The sequence below is a fragment of the Haemorhous mexicanus genome, chromosome 1, assembly GCF_027477595.1.
Source record: "Haemorhous mexicanus isolate bHaeMex1 chromosome 1, bHaeMex1.pri, whole genome shotgun sequence".
Lineage (NCBI taxonomy): Eukaryota > Metazoa > Chordata > Aves > Passeriformes > Fringillidae > Haemorhous > Haemorhous mexicanus.
The window spans coordinates 92,006,516-92,031,705 of record NC_082341.1 but is presented as its reverse complement, the minus strand read 5'-3'; the positions used below and the strand labels follow the sequence as shown (position 1 = coordinate 92,031,705).

General features: G+C 37.1%; 1 long non-coding RNA gene across 2 annotated transcripts in view; it reads right to left on the bottom strand.

Annotated features, from left to right (window-relative positions):
* Positions 1–519: 519 nt before the first annotated feature.
* LOC132330367 (uncharacterized) overlaps positions 520–25,190 on the bottom strand; it is a 39,254-nt gene continuing 14,583 nt past the window's right edge. The window contains exons 2-3 of one of the 2 annotated variants that reach the window (XR_009487299.1): positions 25,022–25,156; positions 520–1,113 (exon numbers count right to left, since the gene is read on the bottom strand). This is a non-coding gene — a long non-coding RNA (uncharacterized LOC132330367). Of the gene's footprint in view, positions 1,114–22,743; positions 22,868–25,021; positions 25,157–25,190 lie in introns of those variants that run through there. The other variant, XR_009487302.1, reaches the window with a different exon arrangement.

Sequence of the window (25,190 nt, the reverse complement as noted above, 5' to 3'; positions counted from 1 at the left end):
TTTTACTGAAGGAGAAACATCTGTCTTTGAATGGCATGCTTGGAACAACACTTTCTCTTTCTACTGGAACATCAACAGAAATTCTCTCTGCTGGAAGTACATGAGGAGAAGAAGCACACCTCATCACTGCAAATATATTGCCATTTCTTTCTCTCCTACTCCTGAGAATATTTATCTTTTCCTAGGAATCCTCCCAAATATGTTTTTGGCGGAGACACCACACCCTGACCACTTCAGGAGAACACAAATTTCAGTCTATCTGTAAAAAGGGCATTAAAACTGAGACAAGTGAATAATTAAATATGATAGAGAAATGAAACTAAGTCAGCAAAGTGTTTACCTTAAGACAAAAAAGCAGAGGAAGATCCATAAGCCAAAAATAACAGAGACAAATAAGATATCTTGTTGTCTTAGTTTAGGGCAAATTTGGGACAGAATCCCCAAAAAGGGCTTCTCCAGAAAACAAACCCACACGGCCCCTCCCCCCAACCGGTTCAGGAAGAATTCCTCGGAGAGAAGTGGAAAGAACCTGTTTATTTGACAAGCACAGCACCCCCCAGCACACAAAATGAACAATACTGGATGACACCACTCTTTCACCACTCTGAAAAAAGGTGACAAATTCAGAAAGTCTCTCCTGGAGTGGTTGCTCTGTTTTCAGTCCCTCCGGCGCCGGGGCAGCTGCTGCAGCCACAAGGTGCAAACTCTCTCTCGGTGCTTCCCAGGCCCCAGTCTGGAGCAGGATCAGCAGGTCCAAACAGGAAAGGGGAAACAGTCCAGGAAGGAATTTGGACTGTTTAGCTAAATTAACTAATGAGCAGAGGAAAGAAGCAAGAGCAAGCAAAAGCAAAGCAGAAGCAAGAGCATAGCAAAAAGCAGGGCAAAAAGCAGCACTATGTACTGTACTATCTGTATGTCCCACCAAGTGGCTGATAAGAGGCCCAAAACAAAACTTTCACTCTGCAGAGCCAGTCTTAAAGGCACAGAACATAATATCCAGCATAAATTACACACACGAATGGGGATAACAGAATCCTAACGTCACCCTAGGACACTTGTATTCTCATTTTACAAGTAACAGGTTCTAGCAGTAAGGCAGAGGTCAATCTGGAACTGAAAAAAAGTTAAAATAAGAAATTAGTAAACAGAGTATAAGGGAAATATCATTACTAACTAATGAATCTCAGAAAGCATTAGGAAAAAATAACAAACAAGTAATTAAATGCAGTTCCCTACATTTTGTAAACCTGTTGAGGTAAAGGACATCGACCTCAGGCCATGAAATGAGCAGGGAAATTGCCTAAATAAGCTGAAAAGTCTTAGTTAAAGCAGTAACATCCAGGATTATTGTAATCATTTTTCACAGTCTGAGTAAACCAATAATTTATTTACATTATAATAAATTATATTTTATAGATTCATGCACCACAGTTTGAAAGGTGTGTCAATGGATGCATGTACATTAGAAATGCGTGGTTGCATTCTTAGTCTTTCTGGAATAGACCTGTATGATGAACAATACATATATATGTAAAACAATATACATATAAACTGTATATAATCAAGAAATATGAAGAACAGGAGAAGTAACATGACCTAACATTGAAGTTATATACACCCTGAGCAGGATGCTACACCAGGCAATTTCCAAAAAGTTCCCTTCAACCTTAACTATTCCCTGGTTTTAAGGTGGGTTTTTTTTGTTTGTTTTTTTTTTAATAATCTACGAGCAAATACCTTGCCTTGTGAAGCACCTTGTAGTTCCCCAGTAGAGATCAGTTTGAGAACTAGTAGCTGAGGTTGGTGTGACAGGGTCCTAAGTGATCATACAGTTCTGGGGCTGATGGCAGCAATGATTTTCCCAAAACCCAGAAACCAAAGCTTGAACTCAAACAGCCTGCTCTCTTCTGCCCTACTACAGATTTCTTTGATATAATGTTTTATATAATTATTAACTTTTGCAATCGCTGTAGAACAAAATAGTCTGAAAGGATAATTAAAAACAAGTTAAACTGCAGACATGAGGTTTCTTAAGAAATATAATACAAATGAGACATACCTAAAAGTTCATATGAAGAGTATTGGGGTTACAAAATAATTTACAGATATGTGGAGGAAGCCTTTTTCTTAAAAATCTTGAAAAAAGGAGGAGAAATCAGAGTATAGACAGAAATAATAAGAGCTATAGTACTTATACAGAATTACAAAAATTAAAGATAATAAATGGAAAGAACTGAAAACAGATCTCCAAAAATTGCCCTTCAGTTATTTGAGTTTCAAACAATTGTTCAGACATGAGTTTATTATAAAGTGCTGAAAATTATGGAGACTATACACCAGGGTTTACAAAGAAGTGGTAACAAGAGCTAAATAAAACATTGATGCTCATTTGTGCCATAAACAGCCACACAACTCTATTCATGCTGAGATAAACTAAGTGAAGTGCTGGGTTTGCATTAAATATTTGGTCTGTAACTGTATCTGAACCCTGTATTGATCATGTTCTCCTTTCCCTGTGATAAGCAACACTCCAGGTGGACACAGAAGAACTGTCAGAAGTAGCATGCAAAGAGCAGGCACATCTTTTGCTAGAGGCCTCTGCTAGGACCAAAGGCAGCTCAGAAACACTGAAGAGAGCCGACAGCGGGTAATCCTGACCCTCTGCTGAAGTCACATTAACTACTTTTGGGTTTGCAAGACAGAGGATGAGAAAGCACCAAGACAGGTAGCCTGGGGACAGGCTTCAGGTTATTAAGACAGCTACGGGGTTAGCCAGGAGGGATACAAATTCGGTGAATTTTCCTGAGGGGAAGGGGGAAAATGGGAGTTAAGACCAACCAAGTAGCGTGCCCGGTAGCATCAGTCATATGATGGCAGCCTTCAGCTAGCCAGAGGCGTCCATGAAAACTGCACAGAATCAGTTCTGAAATCCAACAGTAATGTCCATTTGTTGTAGAAATTAATTCCCCAAAGAAGAGAGCAAAGGAAAAAAATCAAACATAGCAAATTTTTCTGACATTACAAAATGAAGTGCAAGTCTATAACCTTCTCAATATGCTATCTCTGTTAAAGTAAGAACTTCATTTCTGATGACAGCCAAATCCCCAAATATTAGTACCATGAAGCATTATTAGATATTGAACCACTGAAGAAATACAGTAGCACAATAAATAGCAATGCTGTTCTATTTCTTTGAACTTGATTTTTGAAACAAAGCGTGAGTCTTTCTGTAAGCTACACAGGTGTGACAGAGAAGCAGCATGACTGAAAATGGAATAAAATGTTTCTCTATCAAATACATTAAATCAGTTAATGCAGATGAACATGTACTGCTCGCCTGCTTCCCAGCAGCATTGGCTTGCAAATTATTTGTAAGAGGATGTTAAATTCTCTTTTTGGTATAGATCCAGCAAAACCCCTGCCAGATCACACCTCCTGGGAAATGTGGGACTTGGCATGGAATTTGGCACAAGACTTTACAAATGTCAGCTTCCCTGTAAAAACAACAGGTCTGTTGTCATGAAAACATCAGTTTTGAGTTATTTTTTTTCTTAATGTTACTAGCCAGTACAAAGAGAGAGGGGATGAGATGTCAGTCATGTGCAGGCATGTACTCAGAATTGGATTTTTGTAACTGAATTCCCCAGAACAGAAATATGAATTTTGGATATTGAAATGCATGTCCACATCTTGGATCGGTACATGTTGTATTTAAAAGTATCCCTGCTCTGTACATCAGAATGCCTATCATTATGAAATAACTGACAATTAGCAATCAGCATGAGCTAGGTATTCATGTGTACCTCAGAACTGCTGGGGTACCACCCCACTTACAGAATTTCTTTACAGAAATTTGTATCAAAGTTATGGGGTTTTTTCAATTAATGTTTCCCAAGAATATAAATCACTAGAGAAAAGTATGAATTTTATCAAGGTAGTAATGGCAATAAATTCAGTAGTCTGTGATGTTATTTTACCAGCCTGGCATGCAATGAGTTGCATTACAGCTTTACTGAACCAATACAGCTTAGCTCCTGGCATTACCAAAACTTTAAATGGTTAATTAATAACTCATTTTAATATAGTACCTAATCTGTGGGAAAGCAGGAAATACCTGCTCCAGGAAAATGCAAGCCATCTTTTGGAAGATGGCTATTAAGTTTGAGGAGCCAGAACAAACTTTTGGGCTGAATGGACTTCTTACTCCACGCAGCACTTCAATAGGTCTTGGTCACTTCTGTATCTATCAACCTGCCAAGACATAAACATTCAGCCCTCCGAGTCACACATTATATTAGCACTGGGATCTCCTCTTGACATTGACAGCAATTACACCTGCACCTTATAAAAAACACTGCTAAAGATCATAAAATTAGAATCTTCCCAAGACATCATATTTTCTAAAATTCCCTTTTTTGAAACAAAATTTATTTGAATGTATGTTTTTATGTCTAGCCTTTGTGTAGAACAGTTATCCAGGAAGAAGGACATAGAACAAACCTCAGAAGTAAGAGCTTCAGTATGGGACCAGTGTCAAAGTAGGTCAATTTTTAGGACTAACAGCCTTGACAGTGTCCCTTTAATATGTTGATCTGTTTCTGTAAAGCACATTAAGAAAAGTTTAGCGTGAAAGAGGCTACAAATGTGTTTGATATGATATGGCAATAAGTGTACATTTTGAGCATACTAAAGCAGCCAAAGTACATTTTAAACTGCTTTTCTTTACTAGCTAAGGGTCCAGTTCATTGAAAAATAAAATCCAGATTTCTGTACACTAGAAGCTGTAGAAAATCTGGTTTTCTGTAACATCTATAACTCACTGTGTATATTTTCAAGGTGGAATCTACATCTTTCTTTGAGAGATTATGGACATTTTTTTGTCCCTTTGAACCCCTGAGAAACCTTGAGACTGGGAAGTTGTCCATACAGAGCCAAGCAAAATCACTTGCCTTGAGACTTTAAAAGTTCTGAGTACTTTGTTCTCAAGAACACTTCTGAATCACTTCATTTGTTGATGTATGTTATTTCTGATTCACTTGTTATGTCCTTTTTACACATGTGAATCTACCTGATGAAAATTTGGTATCATAAGACATATATATATATACACACACATCATGTTAACAGGAATTGATCAGGAAAACACATTTGATAAGGAAGAGTGAGAACTTACATCCAAAGAGAACTCACTAGTTATTCTTGTTGTCTGTCTTGATTAAAAGATGTTAATTCAGTGGCTAATGCATGTAGAAAATGCCATGTACGGATAGTTCAGGAAGCCATTCTTTATAAAAAAGGGTAAAGTTTAAAAGTCTCAAACTTTATCATGAACTTAGTAAGGAAAATCCCTTAATGTTTGGCTCTATAACAGAAGCAATTGCTGATATTTTATGTTTACATCATTCTGACTTCTTCACTATTCTCACTGTTGCCCACTATGAAAACAAGCTGGAACTATATTCAGTAGTTTTGCTTCATTGCTTTGCTTTTAAATACATTACTCTGTAGTTTTCACCACATTTGTATCATTTGCAGTAAAAGATACCATCACCACAAGCTGTGTTTCAGCATATTTTTTTACATTGCCTGATGAATTGAAAAAGCAGACTGGTTTTCAAGCACACAAACCCTTCTTCAGGCCTACAAATGAAAGCAGCCAAACTTTAACAAGCATACCTTTTATACACACATATAAGCCTGTAATGAACACAAAGAAATAAATATATTTAATTAGTACCACATTCTAACCATTTTCTAGGAACATAACTGGAGTTGCTTCCAAATTATTTTTAGAAGAGTAAACATTTAAGGAAAGGCATTAAAAATTGTGGCAAAGTAATCCACTCTTACAAGAGGCTTTAAAAAGTAAAATTCCATCACTAAGCAACTACTAAGGCTAAATAAAATGAAGACTGACATTCTACACAATATCAAAGAATGGAAAGACATAAAAAATACATTAATACAAAAATATATTTTCAAGGAATATACACACAACTGTTAATTAATGGCAAATGAGGATCAAATAATTTTCTTGTGCAGAGCCACAACTACCAAAGTGTAAAACATGACTCATTGTGAAACATCAATATAAAAAGTCAGATCAACGAGGAGGCACTCGTTATTTTCAAGCAAATGAACTCTGAAGACTTCATCTTCCACCATAATTTCCTTATACCAGCTTTGATTCATGGTAACATAGTGTTCCCTTTGAAATGGAGTGGGGGGTAGAAGGGGGAGAGGGGAGGGAGATTTTCCCATTTTATAGTTTTATGATAGCATTTCATCTCTTTGTATTCATTTTCAGCACAACTGGGTAGGAAGTAGACAACAATATTTTAGCTGTCAACGACAAATATTTAAGTTAATTTTTCTTCCTAAAATTATAATCATTAGAAACATATCCTTGCACTGTTTATTTTTCCCTGAAACATGCCTGCTACATTTGGCACTATACTTACATTTCTGTCCTGATGGAATCTAAAAAAACCCCATATTTTTGAGAAAAAAAAAATTTAAAAAGCTAGTTATTATGCTAGCTTCCTAACCAATCTACAGAGCAACCCTCTGAAATTCTTCTTATCTGCAGAAACAATGGTGGCTGGGCTAGTTGTCACAAATTCTCATTTTACAATACAACATTTTACAGTTTCTCATCTACCTCTCCTTCTTTTTAAGATTCTTTTCTCTTGGAAAAGTAAGTTTTACCTAGCCTTTTTTCCTTTATATACTTCTCTTGATTTTCCACATTTGTTTCAGATGGCACACCCACTATTTCATTGCTCCTTTCTGCAAATCCAATGTATATAAAGAAATTTTTCATTTAGAATGGCCAACTGGGAATATAAATTATTAAAGAGAGTTATTTCTCTTGAATTTCTTCAGCAACATCTTAATTAGCAACAAAGGTGAAGAATGGATAAGTCAAGATTTTGTGCTGCAGGACATCTGAAAACAGCTGCCTGATCCCCTGATACTTTTTCCATATCAGACACTAGAGCACAAAAATATTATCAGACCAAAATTCTTCACTACTCTGATTCAATGCAAATAAGCAGAAAAATATGCACCTCATCCCTCAAACAAAAATCCTTCTGCATTTAAACAAAAATCTTTCTGTATTGAATAGATAAGATATTATAAGAAACATTTATAAGTAACAAGTCATTAAGTTTGGGGTCCTTTTGTTAAATGTTGCCTAGATGCATCTCACAAAATGAAACAAAACAAAACAGAACAAAATGCTCTGAAGCAAAATTATGAAGTAGTGCTCTCAGCCGCTGCTGGCATGTAAGAGTCAGTCCTGAAGCTGAGAGGCAGTGAAAGAAATTACAAAGCTACAGCAACAGTCTGCTGCATGCACCTCTTCCCTACAGCTTTGCTAAAGTGCAGCCAAGCCAAAATCATCCATCAGCCCTGCCTACCCAGAGAGCCTGGCTGTGCACATGGCTGTGTCAAGGACTGGCAAACCGCAATCACAACAGGGTCAGAGGAGCGGGAGAGACGGTTTGGCCCGACACTATGACACAACAACACACCTGCCAAAGCTGAAACACAGCCACTGTTCCTGCAATGCTGACAAGCAGTGCTGACAGCCTTTGAGTCAACTGGGAGGAAGAAGCCATAGCCAAGTGTTTTTTCATTAGCAATGCCAAGGAGGCATCTGAAGTACCTCTACTTTCCTTTTCTTTGGTAGCAACCATATACTGATGGAAGTAAAGTTTTGTGCAGACATAGTAAAAGAGTTACAGATGCAAATTGCTGAGGTACTCAGGGAGGCTTCAGTTCATATCAGGGCAGCCTTGTTCTAGGGACCACAGATCTCATCCCCTCACACAGGAAATTCCATGTTCACAGTTTGAAGATTAAGTGCAAAACAAACCAGTCTTGTTGGATAAACCCTTTGTGCTGAAATCATGTGAATTGGTGCAAAACCAGCTTTGTATGTTTGGCAGCCACAAGTGAGAATCACAAAGTGCATCTAGCCAAATACTGCCAATTAAGTGACAATCACCAGAACTTTAAAAGAACCTTTTTCCTCTGTTTCTCTAAACCATCCTTTAAGTATTAACTTCAGCTTTCATTTGGTACAAATGTAACCCATTCAGATAATTTTCAGGGAATAGGGAATAGCAGATTGGAGCAGATTGGAGAGACTATGTACACTGTGTACACATTTGCTACCTGCCAGTCCGATACAAGATATGGGAAATAAATGCTTTTCTTATATATTATTGCATGCTCTCTGCTAAAAGCATACCACTGAGCCTGGGCAAACAAGACAAGCAATCCATTCTTAAGGGTGCAGCACTGCAGAGTTTCAAGTGCAGAAAGAGCAGCATAATGGGAAAAGCAAGTTTCTAAATGGTAGTGCTATCTCAGAACACAATATTTGTGCACAAAGAACTACAAATAGGAGAAAAGAACAGGGTGGTCATGTAACAACCTACAATGAAATTAAAAAAAAAAAAATCATAGTGAATAACAGCAGCAGCAAAGCAGTGGAATATTCAAGACTAAGAATGAAAGAAATCTCCACTGAAACATGGAGTTTCCTTTTCCAAATTTATATGAAGGAAGACAAAGTATTTAGGATTAGACAAGATAAGAAATCAAAAGGCTGAAATTATGTTTGTTTAACCGAGTTTATGAAAGGGCATATAAAGAGGTGAGCTGCATAAACAAATTAAGTTTATGTAGTTTTGACATATCCAACAAATGGTAGTGAAAACCACAACTACAATCAGGAAACAGCAGCAGGTAACTAGCTCCAGCAAGGGAGTGGTTCAGAAGATGAGAAAGATGATACAGATTGCTTGACAAAAAGGGATTGGAAAGAGCAAAGCCTTGAAGTATTGTACCTTTTGATAATTCAGATTTCAGCCGTGTCATGGTACACTATAATCAAAATGCAGGTAACAACATGACACAGAAACAGAAAGTAAGCTTGAAGTTATTTTCATGTAAGACAGGGAGTTGCCATGTAAATTGCTGAGAACTATTTGGCCTCCAGAACTTACTTGGCCTCCTTTCACTCCAGGAGTGAACAAGACAAATCAGCCCTCCCACCAGGTGTCTGGAAGTACCTGCTGGAGCAAAGGCTGCAAATATTTGGTAATTTCTTGTTTTCACAACACTCTTACTACTTGAACTCCTCTCCACCCCACCCTGGCATTTCACACTGACCCACTCTGCGGGTGATGCTCTACTTAACTGAAAAATGGGAATTTTTTCTAGGAAAAAACCCCTTCAACCTATCTCCCCAGTTACTGGACAAGAGTATTGCTGAAGAGACCCCAGTGTGGGCTCAATTCTACACTTACTCCCACTACTTCATGCACTATGGGTTTAAGAACATCACTGTATTGCCCTGTAATAGTAGAAAACATTATAGTTGAAGTTTACATATATTTCCAAGTGCAGACTGATTTAATAGGCAATTCCTAATATTTTTACTGATCTCAAATGAAATTATTCTAGCTGTTAAGTGATATTTTTGCATGGTTTTACAACAGACTCTTTCAATTTATTTTTACACACATACTTAGGAGCATGTTCATCTAGCTGCTTTGAGGTCCAAAATGCTAATTTTGAGTTTCATTCTTTAATTGAGATTTTCAAAAACTTATAACTGCTTAGCTTCCAGTCAAAATCAAATTAAGAATTATTTTAATGCATAATATAATATAGAAAACTCAGTTCAAATATTATAATCTGAGTAACAGAAGAACTGAATTAATTTCAAATATATGTAAAAAATAATGCCACCATTTATATTACTGATTTAGTAAAAAACATTCCGGAATAAGTTCATAGCTTTAAGTGCATGCACTTCAAATTTCTTCCATTTTGTTTATTTTGTAGGTACAATGAATGCTTATGAAAGTTAGCACTGAACAAAAAGTCTGTCCTTACAATATTTTTATAGACTAACAGTAATGTAACGACTGCAATTAGCTAAGTTTATGGTCTTGCTTAAATTTATTCTTTTAATTGAGATCAGCACAATCTCAGTCTGACATATAAGACCTAGACTAAGACTTTGAAAAAGCTGCAGATGGTAAGGACAGTAAAGAAAAGGATAAAACAAAGGTTTTCATTATTCTTTTCACCAAAATCTTATTATTGAAATGGTTTGGGGTTTTATCTGGCCCATCTCTTTTCTCCAGATGTGAATTCTTTTATTTCAAAGATACTTTTTCAATTTGTGTTGTAGCAAAACAAAAGCAGTTGTGTTTTCTCCTATCTGGTGTTTTTGGTATTTTAATTTCAAGGAAGTGATCAAGTGATCTACCTTTTCATCTGTATCTAAATCAAAATTTCCCCAAAAATGAATTCTCAGTCAGAATTTTGCTTATAAGAGGCACAAAAGGCCCAGCTTGGTCTGAAAAAGTTAGAAGCACAAAGCACAAATTAAAACAAACAAACAAAAGCACAGTTACAAAGTTATCTTATAATATGTATGAAGCATAGCACCTGTAACCTACTAATGTTTATGATATTTTGAGTAATTTAACAGCTTACCATCTGTTTTGTTTTGGTTTTTTTTTCCTGTTGAACACAACAAAATATAATTGGCCAGAATTGTGTCTGGACCAATTTTATGATGTCTTTAAATTTTTCATTCATCTTTCTTTTTCTATGTTTGGTATGTAATAAAAATTTTGGCTGTCTGTCCCACAGTTGAACATAACAATGCTTCAGGATTGCTACAGAAAACACTTTTATAAGCTGAGATCATGGAGATGTCTGCAACACTACTGTCTGTGTTATCACTAAGCCATTAATTATTAAAAATGCCCTGAAAACTGTAACCCTACTTTGAGCTTCTGGATATTTTATTAATACTTTCAGTGGAAATTAGACAATTATCTTTATTACTTTAATATCAGAATTTGCAATTGATATTTTCCAATAAAAGCACATACTTTAGCTTTGGAGAAAGGAGGCTAGAGGCAGGGGTGAAGAGAGATACAATGACAGACAATTACTGCATTCATTCCATAAGACAAGACAGCAAGTTTCTTATAGGAGAAGCAGCACTTCATATGAAAATGAAAAAGAAACAAATAAATAAAACCGAGAATCAAGAAAACTGTTTCTTTCTGCTTCAAACATGATACACGAGTTATCTATCAGCAGCAGGAAATATCTGATGCTTTAAGAGCTCCATTTTATTTTATATAAAGAGATTTCAATTTTCCCCTCAGAAATAATTTATACTTTTTAAAACTAAATACAACTAAAAATAATTTTGTTTCACAATAGCCTCTGGGGGTTAAAATTAATCCTGAAATTGCAGAAGCAAGTGGAAACAGGTATGAAAGAACTATTAATTGTCAGTGATTCAGTTTCACTGCTCAAGAGAACTGCAAGAAATCATACTAAAAGTTCTAGGGGAGAGTTGCAGGATTTTTTTCTCCTCTGATATTTGTTTGACTCTTAAACAATTATTTTGATTATTTTTTCAATCTCAGATTTCCTACAGTTGTTTGCTACATGACCAAGATCACTAAATAGTAAATTATTTTTTCATCAGCCATATGGTCACCTCAGAGATTCTGGACTCTAGTTTAGGCCCCATGTGTGCCAGTAAGAGTTTACTGGTAATGTCAAGAACTCCACTCTGAACAGAAGTGGACACGTAGCAGAGGAAATCTAAATCTGAGGTGACACGGTGCCACAGACAGTTTGTGTATGGATCCTATCTCAGATGCTCAAATTCTGCCCTGGGTCATATATATATGGTCTGACATATCATGGAAAAATGGAAAATCGCAACTTGGCTGATGTAAGGAAAGGAGGGAACTTCGAAATCATATTAAAATTTACATCAATGTAGAATGGTGAGCAGAAAAAAAAATACTTTCCCAAAGGTAAGGTTCCATGTCTTGATATAAAGAAGTTAATCATATAACACCACCTGTGAAAAGGAGAATTGACTTCAACAGTCTTTGAGGTGGCAAAGTGGAAATCAGGGCTCACCAATTTTCAGCATCTTGGGACTAATGACAAAAACTCTCCTCTAAAATCAGGACACAGCTATGACAAACTATACCACAGGTGAGCTTGAAGTCAAAACGTTTGGTGATTACCTGAAAACACTAAGCTAAAAATTAACTCTGAAAGGCTGGATTTCTGTCTGAATCTGACATTGAAGGAAGTGGTTAGGAATGACCTCTGGAAAAAAATCTCATCAGTACCTTTTCTCTATCTGATCAGGTTTGCAAATAAGGATGTAGAGTTTACATAAACCTGTTCATTTTGGAAAATTCTCCTCTTGTGTTGCTCTCTTTTAGAAGCCAGAGGATAAAGAATTTTGACTGCTCATGATTGCTCTCACTGATTCTGGGCTAAACTGAAAACGTGAAGTAAAACATATGAAATTAGGTTTTGCTCTACTAAAGTCAGTAAGAAAACAGGCTTTAATTTATTCCAAGTGGTTCATAAATGTGCAAAAAGATGTCTCCAAAACAAACCGTAAAACAAAGAGAAACAAACAAGCAAAGAAAAAAATTAAAATGCCACCATTTCTCCATTTTATTTCACTGAAACAATGGGAAAAGTGTACACATCTTCTACTTTAAATTTTAGGAATTCAGGAAATAATTAGAATAAACACCACTTTCTCATTTTAGATAGAATTGATAAGTTTAAATTAAAGACCCATTACACTCACTGAATGACACCCCACAACGAAATGTATCAGGCAAGATAGTAACGTCAAAATTAAAACTGATTTACAGTTGTACAGTTTAGAGCACTAAATATGAGAAAGAGACCTGTTCTAAATTTTTTGCACATGTTCACAATCTTCCTGAAATGTTTATCAAACAGGTTACCAAACGTGGGGGGTGGAGTTACTATATTCATATAATTAATACAATCACTAGTAGTATAGAAATAGCAATAGCATAGTCTCTACTAGTAATACAGAGCAATTAAAGTTTATTTCAGTAGGATTATCATGGCCACCTACAAAGTAGAGCCATAAAGTTTTCAGTTTTAGATGTGGCTGACCACAGATTGACTTTTACATGGTCTACTTGTCATCCCATATCACACTTTAAAAAAAAAAAAATAAATTAAACCAGAAGTAGGTTTCTATCTCCTTTTCAAAACTTTGAAAGCAAAAATATATTCATGCTATGTGTATGCTGACAGCTGAAACATCAACAGTCAAGAAACAGTAAACAAAGGAAAAGCAGAATATCTTCACTTAAGTTTAAGTTAGCTCTAGAGCTGCGGTAATCTAAATGTACTGTCAAAATTAGGAGGGAGACCCTACTTGAAAAAGCAGGCAAACAAAGAGAAATCCCAAAATGACAAGGCCACAGGTGAAACTCAAAGTGCTTTTTACATGCAGGTTCAGAAATGCTCCACTGAAGTGCACTGGCAGCTGACTTCATTGTTCATGCATATGAACCATCGCCCTGGTGAAAGGCTCTTATAAGTGCATATGCTAATTTAGTTAGTTGGGCACCAAGTTTCAGACAGAACAGAGTCAAGCTGGAAAGAGCAACCTGTAACACTTTTTCTGTTCATGAAGCAGCATATCTGAAAAGGGTAAAATTCTTTGTCTCTATGTAGACTGGAAATTATAATCAAGACATCGTTAGTCTTTCTCACATCATAACAACCCTAGAAGATGTATTTTAACAATGCAACTTACAATCATCTGCTTGCTCTTTACTAACCATTTTGTGATTGCATCTCCCATGGCCTGCATGTGAATCTCCAACCTAAGCCAACAAATTACTGTGATTCCATGATCACATGTGATTCCACCTATCACATATTCTGTTCAGGATTTTCCTGTTACCAAGGAGTACTAGCTGTGTACGCTGAAAATAAATATGTGCAAGAGAGCTTGTCTGACCTAACTTTCATCTGAATGTTTGTCATCTAGTCGGAGACAGTGTTCTACACTCTCTCACATGACAGTGGTAGATTTCCCCCAGGTCTCTTTGATCCTTTCCTGAAACAAATCACACTCTATCTCCTGATTACAGAAGGAGCTTAATGAACTTTAAGTTGACACAGGAATCTAAAGTGTGTTAGATAAGTCCCACCTATGCATGGTTTAATTTTATTACTCAAATTCTGGATCTTACTCAGTTTCCCAAGGCTGTTGCACAGTAGATTTGGTATCCTGAGCATGATGCTCTAGGGCTTCTATGTCAAATTCTTTGAGAAGAGAAGAGAAGAGAAGAGAAGAGAAGAGAAGAGAAGAGAAGAGAAGAGAAGAGAAGAGAAGAGAAGAGAAGAGAAGAGAAGAGAAGAGAAGAGAAGAGAAGAGAAGAGAAGAGAAGAGAAGAGAAGAGAAGAGAAGAGAAGAGAAGAGAAGAGAAGAGAAGAGAAGAGAAGAGAAGAGAAGAGAAGAGAAGAGAAGAGAAGAGAAGAGAAGAGAAGAGAAGAGAAGAGAAGAGAAGAGAAGAGAAGAGAAGAGAAGAAAGAGGAACAGAAGTACTTCCTTCATTCACACCATAGATACAAATAAAGACAAGGGCAGATGATCTTATCATCTTAACAAGTGAGAACAAACCTCAACTATGCTAGAGCAACTAAAAAAACCCAATCTTTCCTTTTGATACAGAAATAAGCTTTAGGCAAGTTGAAATTTTTGAGATTGTTCTCACTGATGAAAAGCTTTTCAAGATCTATAAAATGCTCCAATGAGGTAGACACTGATCAGCGGACAATGCCTACTCCAGATCTCTGAAAGGGAAACATAAAATCTAACCTCAAATGAGATGCATCTGTGTTGCACTTGTATTATGCCAGCTCTCACAAAACAGAATGAAAACAAAGCCTTGCATTGATTTCTTTCAGGATGTTATGGTTGTTGCCTCTCTTGTTTTTGTCCTCTTCCATATTGAAGAATCTGCACTGTATTTAGGATGCAAGCAGACTGTAAATTTCCTATTTGTTAATTTAAATTTAGTATTCAATTACAATTAAAAAGAAATAAAAAAGAGATATGAAAAACTTACAGCAAAAGACATTTTAATGACCTTTTGGCAATCAATCATTAATTGAAATTTATCCTTGAAAGGACGAAGACAGGTAGATGGAACTATGTCACCCATGGATACAAGAACAATTGTCACGCTGTTTTCTTTTCCTCTTTATTTAGCCAGAGAAGTTATATTAGGAAAAAAAAAAAAAAAAAAAAGAAGATTTGTAGTAAGCAGACCATAAAATTTACCCTCTTTTAATGAGCATGAAAACTGCACAATGAAAATCAATCACATACAAATATATTCAGGGGCAATGGAATGCTACTAAATGTTGTATTTCAGTGCACTAGGTGGTAACTAATGCAACATTGCTACAAAGGTGTTTTTTTGCAACAGAAAGATTACCGATAACTTTCAAGCCTTATATCTACCCTCCTGAGATCTGAGAAAATAAACTACTCTTGGTTCCTATTGCTTTACTATATCACTTTCTAGTAACTGAGTTAACAGTAAGTTTATATTCTCAGTTCTCCCTCCATTTAAAATTATGAGGTCTGAGTTACCCATAGTTTAAAAAATTATTTACCTTACAGCCTCAGACATGCAGAAACATTTGCACAACTCACCAGCTCCAATACTCCAATACTAAAATCCTACAAAAACTGTGCCTTCATTACTGAGTGAGATATTCCCAAGCAAGGATGAGAAATGACAAGCTAGGAAATTATATATAAAGGCAGATCTCCAAGCAACGGTCACCCAAGTAAGGGTTGGACAGATGAGTGTTGGGCCTATTTTTTCACAAAAAATCAAGGAAAAAATACAATTTCATAAACAAGTAAGTTAGTCATCAAACCAAGTCGGAAGCAATTTCTGGAAAAGCAATTCCTCTCTTTTTTGGGATTCACTTATGCTCCAATTTTTCATTACCAATTCTTACAAATAGAGGTGTGAATTTCTAATGGGAAAGCTGAGTATCCATCCAGAGCATGCCAGGATTCCTGCCAAAAACAAACACATAAGGAAACACAACTGAGAGAGCATGAACTGTTGCACATTCCTCTCGGTTTTATTTCATCACTAATGCTGCACATAGTTCAACTTTGCTAGGTTACACTATAGGATGGGAGGAGAGAGGGGAGAAAAATCAAGTATCTTTCATGGTTTCAAAGCTGGCTGCACCCCTCTCCCCTTCCTGATTTCTCTGAATATACCTTACCCTCTCAAAAAATATAATTCTCTAATCTATCCACTTTAAATAGACTACTGCACAACATGTGCTTGTCTCCCTCCTTTGCTTGTGCTCTGAGCAGAGTGGACACAAGAAGTCAGATGCAGAAGCTGGGGATCCATTAACAGAGCCCTGAGCCGCACTTTGCAAGTCCCATGAGAAACTAGACTCCTGGCTTATGTCCACCTGGGCAGATGCTTCAGCTCCACCTCAGTCTACAATATCCTGTGCATCAGCTGCTCTTGGACAGCCTGTTAAGCTGATATTGGCACCTATGATATGACTGTTGAGAAATCCATTATCAGATCAATCTTCTTACAGTTTAGCAATGCTTTGACATATGAAAAAAAAAAAATTATAAAAGATTTGAAAGTGACCCTATGGTAATTCAAGCCTTTCTATTTTTACAGTGGCCAGAACAAGCTACTCCAGGTGACTCAGACCCCATTCCTTCCCAAAACTTCCCCCATCATAAACTGCTGCAACCTCAATGGTCATTAGAAATTAAAGTCTAAGATCTAACCTCAGAAATAAGTCTCTTCCTGGACTAGAGCAGAGCTGGCAGTTCAGTCAACTAGGTAATGTCATCGAAGAGCAGCCCAGCTTGAACAACTGTTTCCCTCTAAGCAAAACAGTTGTTTCCTCAGTTGGTGTCTCTTATGATGCCAGTGGATAGAGGTAAAGACTAAAGGTAAAGACTAAAATGCCTTCCTGAGCTATCAGCAGACAATCTGACTGACAGGAAACATGGCCATCCTTCCTTCCCTTTCATTTTTATCTTCCTGACAAACCTTCCCATTGAAAGGAAATCAGTGTTTGCCAACTGAACCACACAGAGCAGGTGCTGTGATGCAGCTTTGTCACAGAACCATTTGGAGCTAAAAGCTGGAACTGCCTCATGTCTCAGCACTGGTTCCCTCATTTCCCACCCAGGGTTTAAGGGAGTCAATACCTAAAACATGGTTCTGAGCCCACCTGTCAATGTCATAGTTAACACTACTCATAGAAATACATTTTCGTGAAAGAATTGCCCTGCTCTATCCTGTAACTAATTTCTCACATGTAGATTGTATTTATGGCCTAAGCTCTTAACCAATAGACTATGTTCAAGTATTTCAATGCTCCTGAGGAGCATTAGCTGGTCTGGTGGCTTCAGCTACCATCCAAACTGACAGCAAAGCTGTTATGGAACAACAAGAAAGACAGAACAATCTCGCTAGGGTAATGCTGTAAGCACTTCAGCTACACATCAGAGCAACCATCTCATATCTCAAATTAACACTGAATTTCCATATCCATCAAAATTCACCAGGTGCTGCTTCATGAAAGAGATTTTAATCTGGTGGGGGAAGGAATGCCTACAAATGTCTCACCATGAGAAGACTCTCTTCTAAAGGTGAGACATTTCAAAGCATCAGGAAAGACACACTAGTCCATTATCACCTATGATCAGCCCACTGTGCACTGCTGCTCCAGCCTGATGTTTGAAGCCAACAGCAACAGTGCTTTGCCCATTACTGAGGCCTGGACAGGAAGACTCATTAGGGGTGGGGTTATCACAGAATAATCACACCCTTGGGTATTGGGTACACAACCACATCTCAAGTCTTGTAACACCCCAGAGGTGTGATTATCTGCTGTCATGCTTTAATTCTTAATTAAAACAAGAGCTGCATCTCAGATAAGATCTGTGAGAGGATTATGGTCATTCTTGGTTAGACAAGGGGGAACATGTATCTTTGGAATTAAAATTCAGGTGCTTGGGTGAACTCTGTAATGATGAGCCGTGCTTGAATCCACCTCATCTTAGTTTTCCTTTTAATATGATTTAACCAGGAGGGATTACACCCAAAAAGCTGCAACTTCCAGGAACCAAACACTGAATAACACAATGAAGTGCACAGTGCTGCCATCATTCAGTTTTGCACTTTAATCACTTCTCAGCATTTCAGCTTAAATAAAACTCTGAGTGTGCTTCTAATGATGCGAGAAGACTAATTCTTGTTACTTAGCAGTAGCACAAGTCACAGCAGCCATAAAAACACTGGAGGAATGTTTTGATGAAGTGCATACTAAACTACTCAACTTACACATATAAAGATGGATATACAGCCTGGGGAAAAATGAATATAAAACACTTTTTGTGATTTTTTTTAAAAATCTTATTTTTAACAAATATTAACCCAACTTAAGGTCTCTTTTAAAGGTTACATTTGCATTTACAAAGAACTTTCAAGCAATTTAACTACAATGAATTTTAACAAGGCGCTTCCTGTTCTGACTGCTTGCGTATTTTTAAATTTTATGAGACTTTTCTGGCAGAGTTTTGTAGCCGTTAAGATGAAAGCCTGGATGCATACATACTTGAAAAGTGGAGGAGGAGGAAAAAGAAGAATAAAAAGAAGAAAGGAAAATAATCAATTTGGTATCAAATTTATTCCAAAGCCGAAAAGTGCATTTTTTTCTGATTGTGAAAGAAGACATGCAGGGAGGTCGAAGGTCAAGCAAAGAGGAGACAGTATTGTGTAGGAACTGTCACGCATCACCACCTATTTTGACATGCACAGGGCCGTTTGTTGTCTGTCGAACATGCAAATTAAGTGCCTGCTGTCATAGCTAGCCGATATCTGAAAGTGGAAAATGAGACCACCTGTAACCAGTGAATGGAGTGATGGACAAGCATTCAGAGCTCGTCATTTCCAACGCCATTCACACCACCTCCGAATTGCATATGACATGTAAAAATCTTTTCTTAATATTCACAACCGGGAAGTTTGGGGAATTATGGAGGCTTCAACTGCTGCATCTAATGGGTTCTCCAAGCAGACAGCTGTGACTGTGAGCTGGCTTGATAATTAGGTGTCCAGGAAGATTTTATGCTATGAATCAGTTAAAAGGGAGAAAAGAAAAAGAAAATAATGGCAAGCAAAACTCGCTGGAATGGAAATTATATTAACCCTTGCATGTCTTCCTCAGCACTTGGCTTTTACAATTCCCGTGAAGCAAGGATTTGCAGAAACCAGACACATAATAATTTGTCTTCTGTCTCTGAGCAGCACTGTCCTCCTACTCAGAAAAAATTGCACTCCAGCTCTGTTTGATGCTTTGTTTTCCTGAAGAGAACTTAGAAACATAAAATCTAAATATGCCAATCCCTCTTCTATTTGAAGGCAAAGGCAATACTTTATTTGAATTTCTAGTGAATATGGTGCATAGGATTTTAAGAAATAGATTCATTGTGCTAAAGTCATGTCTTGTCATGTGCCTGTACATACAAAAATCAAATAGTTTAGCTAGCTCTTCTGTAATCCTTTTCATGTTATCCCTACTTTTGTATGCATATCTGTCTTTATGCATGGGATGCTATAAACACTGCAGGCAGTATAACACAAAGAAAAGATGTGATCTTCCTGATTCTCACTTCTGCTCGATAAATAAATAAAGCTGCTCCAAAACACTTAGGATAGGAGAGTTTAGATGTGCCCAGCTGCATGATAAGCTCACAAAACCTGTTATTTTATTCAAGGCCTAACTAATTAATGCTAGTGTTCATTCCTAAATAAAAAATTAAGCTCTTCAGTTTTCAACTTCTGTGCCACATTCTGAAAGCCATTCTGGCTGTGTTTCCAGACAGAAGGAACACATGGATAAGGTAAAGTCAGAATTCAGGAGGATTATTCAACACAAAAACCAGAATTCAGCTACCGAATATTATCCACCAGGTACTTCTGAATATATCTAGAGTATTTGGGGAGGCTGTCTGAAGTCCAGCAAAGATTGTAGTCCTGCTCCATACTCCTTACAAGTGAAGCCAAGCACTCAGAACAGAAGCAGGCAAGTTATTAGTATATTAAACAATCTTTTATGAGTAAGACCACAGAAAACCTGCATTTAAATAGAGTTCATTTTTAAAAAACCTTTTTTATTTCTATTGTGCCAAATTGTAAAACACAGTAGCTGTTCCAACACTGCCCACAACCTGCACTCACTGCTGCTCTGGTTTAGGTCTCCAGTGATTCTATTTTCCTTCCTGTGGCAGTGAGAGTTTAGAAAAGCTGAAAAAATACCTGCTGACCCCTCTGACTGGAGCAGAGAGGGAATATTAGAAAATGGAGGAAGAAATAAAAAGCCATAAGTATCTCAAGGACTCCCATTTTCCAGACACAAGCCAGCAGGCCCCATTTGATGATTTACATCTCTAAGAGTCCTAGGAATCAACATTCAGGAGAGCCTGAATCAGGCACCAATCAGCCAGTACTACACTGCTGGGCACAGCTGAGGAGCGTGTAAAGGCATACCTAAACACAGCACCAAAATACTATCACTCCATTCCCACATGTTAGTTCTCTGCTGGGCAGAAAGAAGCAAAAAAGGAAAAAAAATGGGCACATTGTCTATTTTGTCACAGCACACTTTCTTCAGAGTCAGCTTGTTTCCCTGTGCTTGAAATCAAGATCCACACAGTACCTGAAGACAGAAGCACAACAATGGCATCCTACTAATGCTCCAACATTCTAATCTACACACAAAAGAAAATCTAAATCACTGACAGTTAAAACCACCCAGTGTGTGCATTCTACAGAATAAATTGTTTGGCCACTACATTGGATTAAAAATTCCTTCTTCAGAACATCTTCCAATTACTATCCATGTGCAACACACCCACATGCCCCAGAAGTGCCTTGGCAGCTGCTAGACTGTCAGTGTGAACAGGATTGAAAATATCCCTTGTCTTTGAACATATTGCATCCTTTTATCTTTTTTGACTCTATATAAAATGGATCATATTCTTCCATATAGAAGAACAGCTCACTGAGCTTCTAATATGTCCCTGAGCCAGTCCCTTCCTGCAACATCTGTGCTGACACAAGCAGGAAGGCAGCATGTTGCCATGCAAAACCTACACCCTGCAGCTTTAGGCAGCACTTAAACTGGCATTGTTGATGCAGGACTTTGTAGCTGGAACCTACAACCAGGGCCACAGGTTTTATCTGCCTATTGGGTAGTGAGGTTGGTGTTTGAGATCTTGGGGCTTCCACACCTCAGACTGGCCCTAGTTCACCTCCAGCAGCATGGCTATACCAGAGCCCTGGTAGATGGCTGCTCCTGATGGATAGTCACCAGTAGCAACAATTTTATTTATACATTTTTTATTTTGTTGATGTTATAGGATTTAAAACAAGCTTTGGTTTTTACATATGGGCTATCAAAATGTTATCCTAAATTTATCCTATGCTATCCTAAATTTTATTGTCACTGCAAATGTTTTAAGCAGGTCAAAAGGTGGTACTAAAGGCTGTCCCAGAACAGGTCTGAGAAGCAGAGGGAGGGAGGTTAAAGGGAATCTTGTTTTCTAGCACATTACCAGGAATCTGAAACAATCATGTTTGAAATGTCTCTTTGCAGTACTTTAGGCCATGTGTTGCCACTCTTTCCTTGCAGTAAGCAACATACCAAGCAGAAAATTTGATTTGCCTGTCATCCCAGGTAAAATGGCAGAGTACTTGTGGAAGAAAGATGTCATGACCAAAATTTGGTCAGTCTTCCCATCCTCTGTGGTAAATCACATTCTTTAGAGCAGATCGAGGAAAACAGTCCGTGGGGTAAGGGGTTACCACTGTCAACCTTTTTGTGACTTAGACATGCCTAAAACTCACACTCCTCAAAATTCATCCACTACTTGCATTCCTTCAATAAGTATTTTGCTACTTAATCTCAAATTTGTGTTTCTGCAGATCTTCTAGTGGAGGTTTTATTTGTTTTTCCTAGTCTTTTTCATGAGCCTATCTTGAACAGTAATCCTGTTGGCAGCAACACAATCCAAGGACCCAGAAGTTCCCTTTATTCTGGAGACACTTATATGTTGGGCAAACAAATAAGGCCACTCACTTTTGTATGATATTTTTTAAAATAGAAATGTGTTTAGTCTATAAAAAGAATCTGTCACTGAGAAGCTGTGTGACTGAAAAGGCACAGTAGCTGAAAACTGAACTTTCTTGATCCAGGTTCAGCTTTAAATGAATTAAGCCAGTAGTTCTTTCTATGTGAATTTGCCCAAATATATGACCCATTTACTATTCAAACATGAGTCCATTTACCCTTAATACTAAAAGCTGAGTGTGACTTTAAAATGGTGTGGGTACACTGAATTTTCCCTCTTCACAAAACAAATTTTCACCCTAATTAAGTAAATTAAACAATAAAAATTTGCAGAAGATTTCTAGCAAAATTTTCAAGGTACATTAACTGCATATTATATTGTTATCAATGTATGCTTAACCATTTTCTGTATTATGGAAAATTACCTGTACAGGAAAAACACTTTGCTTGCTCTGGTATACACATGAATTAAAATATTCAGTTAGGCTTAATATTTAAAAGCAGCACCAGAAAATTTTATCCCTGTATTAATACGCACATGGTACTTCTTTTTCTGATTATATTCTTCAGTTTCCAAGTTAATATACTGAAGCCTTCTACCACAAGAATTTGCAACAATAGATTGTGATGGTAATAAGGAAAAAGAAAAGTACAAACATGCCTTTCCACTCACTTTCTAGATAAGCTTCATTTTCCATATCATTTTTCAATTGATGGTGTTATAAGTATTTTTCCATGTGACTTTATCCAGCTATTTTAGAATCACTCTCTTACCCCAATCTCTTAGTACAGATTTCTGAAATACATACAAGGGCAAGTTAGAAGAAAACACAGCATGATTCTAAAACACGCTATCAGAGGAAGAAAGCAGCAACAAACTAAACAGCACACAACAAAACAAGCGAGCTCTACGCATTGTGATGAAGTCCTCAAACCGGAGTTTTATGATGGCAGCTTAAAGTTTCTTACATGCCCTTGTGTTGCAGCTCAGAATAAGCCAGGGACAGCTGCACCAATTCTCCACAATTAGTCAAGGTCAGACAGTGGAAAGGGAGGACACTCACTATTTGTCAAGAGAACAATGGCAGGAGGCTCAGCCTTTCTCCAGCAGGAATGACTGTTCACTACACACATTCAATACATGGCAAAATTAGGCCTGGCCCTTTTTCTGTGGAGTAGAGAGGGGCAACCTTTGCAGACAATCGAAGTGTAAGAGCTAACAAGGCAGAGCAACAGCACAAAAACAAGCTTGTTTTAAGTACTGAAAGCATATGTTCTTGACACAAATTAATGTTTTGACACTTGCGGAGACAAAGGTATTAATTTCTACAAGCTTTGAGCAAAAAATACTAAACCCACTAAAATCTGTTCCTTCACACTATTATTGGGTTTGCACAATTAAAAAAAAAAAAAAAAAAAGGCATTCTGACAAGTTACCAGCAATTATTTTTTCCTTCTCTGAGAGGTTTTGTGTGTCTTGGATTTTTTTTTTACATGTCTTTTTCATAAACCTAAAAACACATTCAGAAAAAGTTTAATTTTGGGCAAAGGCACTTCCCTCAACATTGGTAGGCTCAGGTTGCCTACCTGGAAAACAAGAAAAACAATTCAAAGTATCTGCCATTAGCAGGAGGAGCAAAAAAGAAAAAAAAAACATTTTTAACGAGATTTTGTGTGCCTGTTTAATTAGGTGCACTCAGAGCTGTATTTTGAGTTTTCTTATGACACAGCACAAGTACAGAAGAGACAAAAAGTAGTTAAAAATAATGCATACAAAGGAGTAGTTTTGATACAGCACTCTCACAGTACTGCACTGGAATAAATGGATTTAATTGTGTAAATTCTGTCACTTGTGTGGACAAGTGTGGGGATGCAGCATAGGCTGAAATTGTTATATGAAGCCATAAGAAGACCACCTTTTTTAACAGCACACTATACATTTAGATGTATTAAAATTATTCATATTCACTGCAAACAGCATTTAAGCAAGGTTATGGCAGTTCTGAAAGCTAACACACTTTTCAGGTTTTTATCACATTGGCATTCATCAAAGCCAAACAATTTTTAGATATTTAGGCGAGAATTCTTACAATTAAGAAGTTTGAAAGCATTACTTAATGTGCATGTAATTAAAAAACATCAAAGAGCAAACATGCTGTTTCTGGACACCACCTGAAAACTAGATCACATTAGCTTTGGAAGAAAGGAATTTCTCCTTCAGGTAGTTTTTGCAGCTACTAAGGTGCAGAAGCCACACCTGTAGTTGCACACTGCCATAAAAGAGGGAAAGATGGAAATCTATGAACATTTCTATCAAATCCTTCCTCCCCAGTCAGAGGAATTAGGTCAGCCCCAACCACAACGATTTCTTTCTCTGTTGCTGTCCTGCAGTCACATCAGAATGTTTGAAAATATCTCTTTTTTTTTTTTAATATTCACCATCTGTTTGGTGGTTTTTTTTACTCCAAAAAAACTTTTCCCCTGTGATCATAAGCAGCATCAGCCCTGCAGTTAAGGAACCATCTGCCCCAGCAGAAAAACTGATTGTAGAAAGATTCAATAAGGGGAGGAAATGGGAAAGATTTTAACTTGAGTTAACTTCACATTCCAAATATCCTAGTTCATAATAAATCTCTACTGAATCACATCTGAAAAAGAGGCTTTTAGTATAGTAATTTTAGAACATCCCTTTTCACCTGGAGCAATTTAGAGAAATACTTTAAATTAGCATAAATTTAGTTCTTTGTATATATAAGACTGAGATTCACTGTAGGAACAGTGCCTCTTAATTGAGACAAGAAATTGGTGTACTACCTTCTAATTCTAAATCCTTAATGGCACTTGGCTATTGCATTGTTTACAAAGCAAGGCATCCTTGACTGGGTTTTTTATCACATTTCCGATGTCAACTGAATAAATTAGAACAGGAAAACGTCAGAGTACAATGTACCTTTTCAAGCCATTTGGCTTAGTGAAGCAGGATAGATTCAGGCAAAAATACCTCTTTTCCAGTCTGGTGGCTTTGCAGGAAGTTTCTTCATGTTTAGCAGTCCCTCCCCGTCCTCTCTTTCTTTAGAAAGCAGCCCTGGGAGGCAAATGACATTTGTAAATGGAAGTAA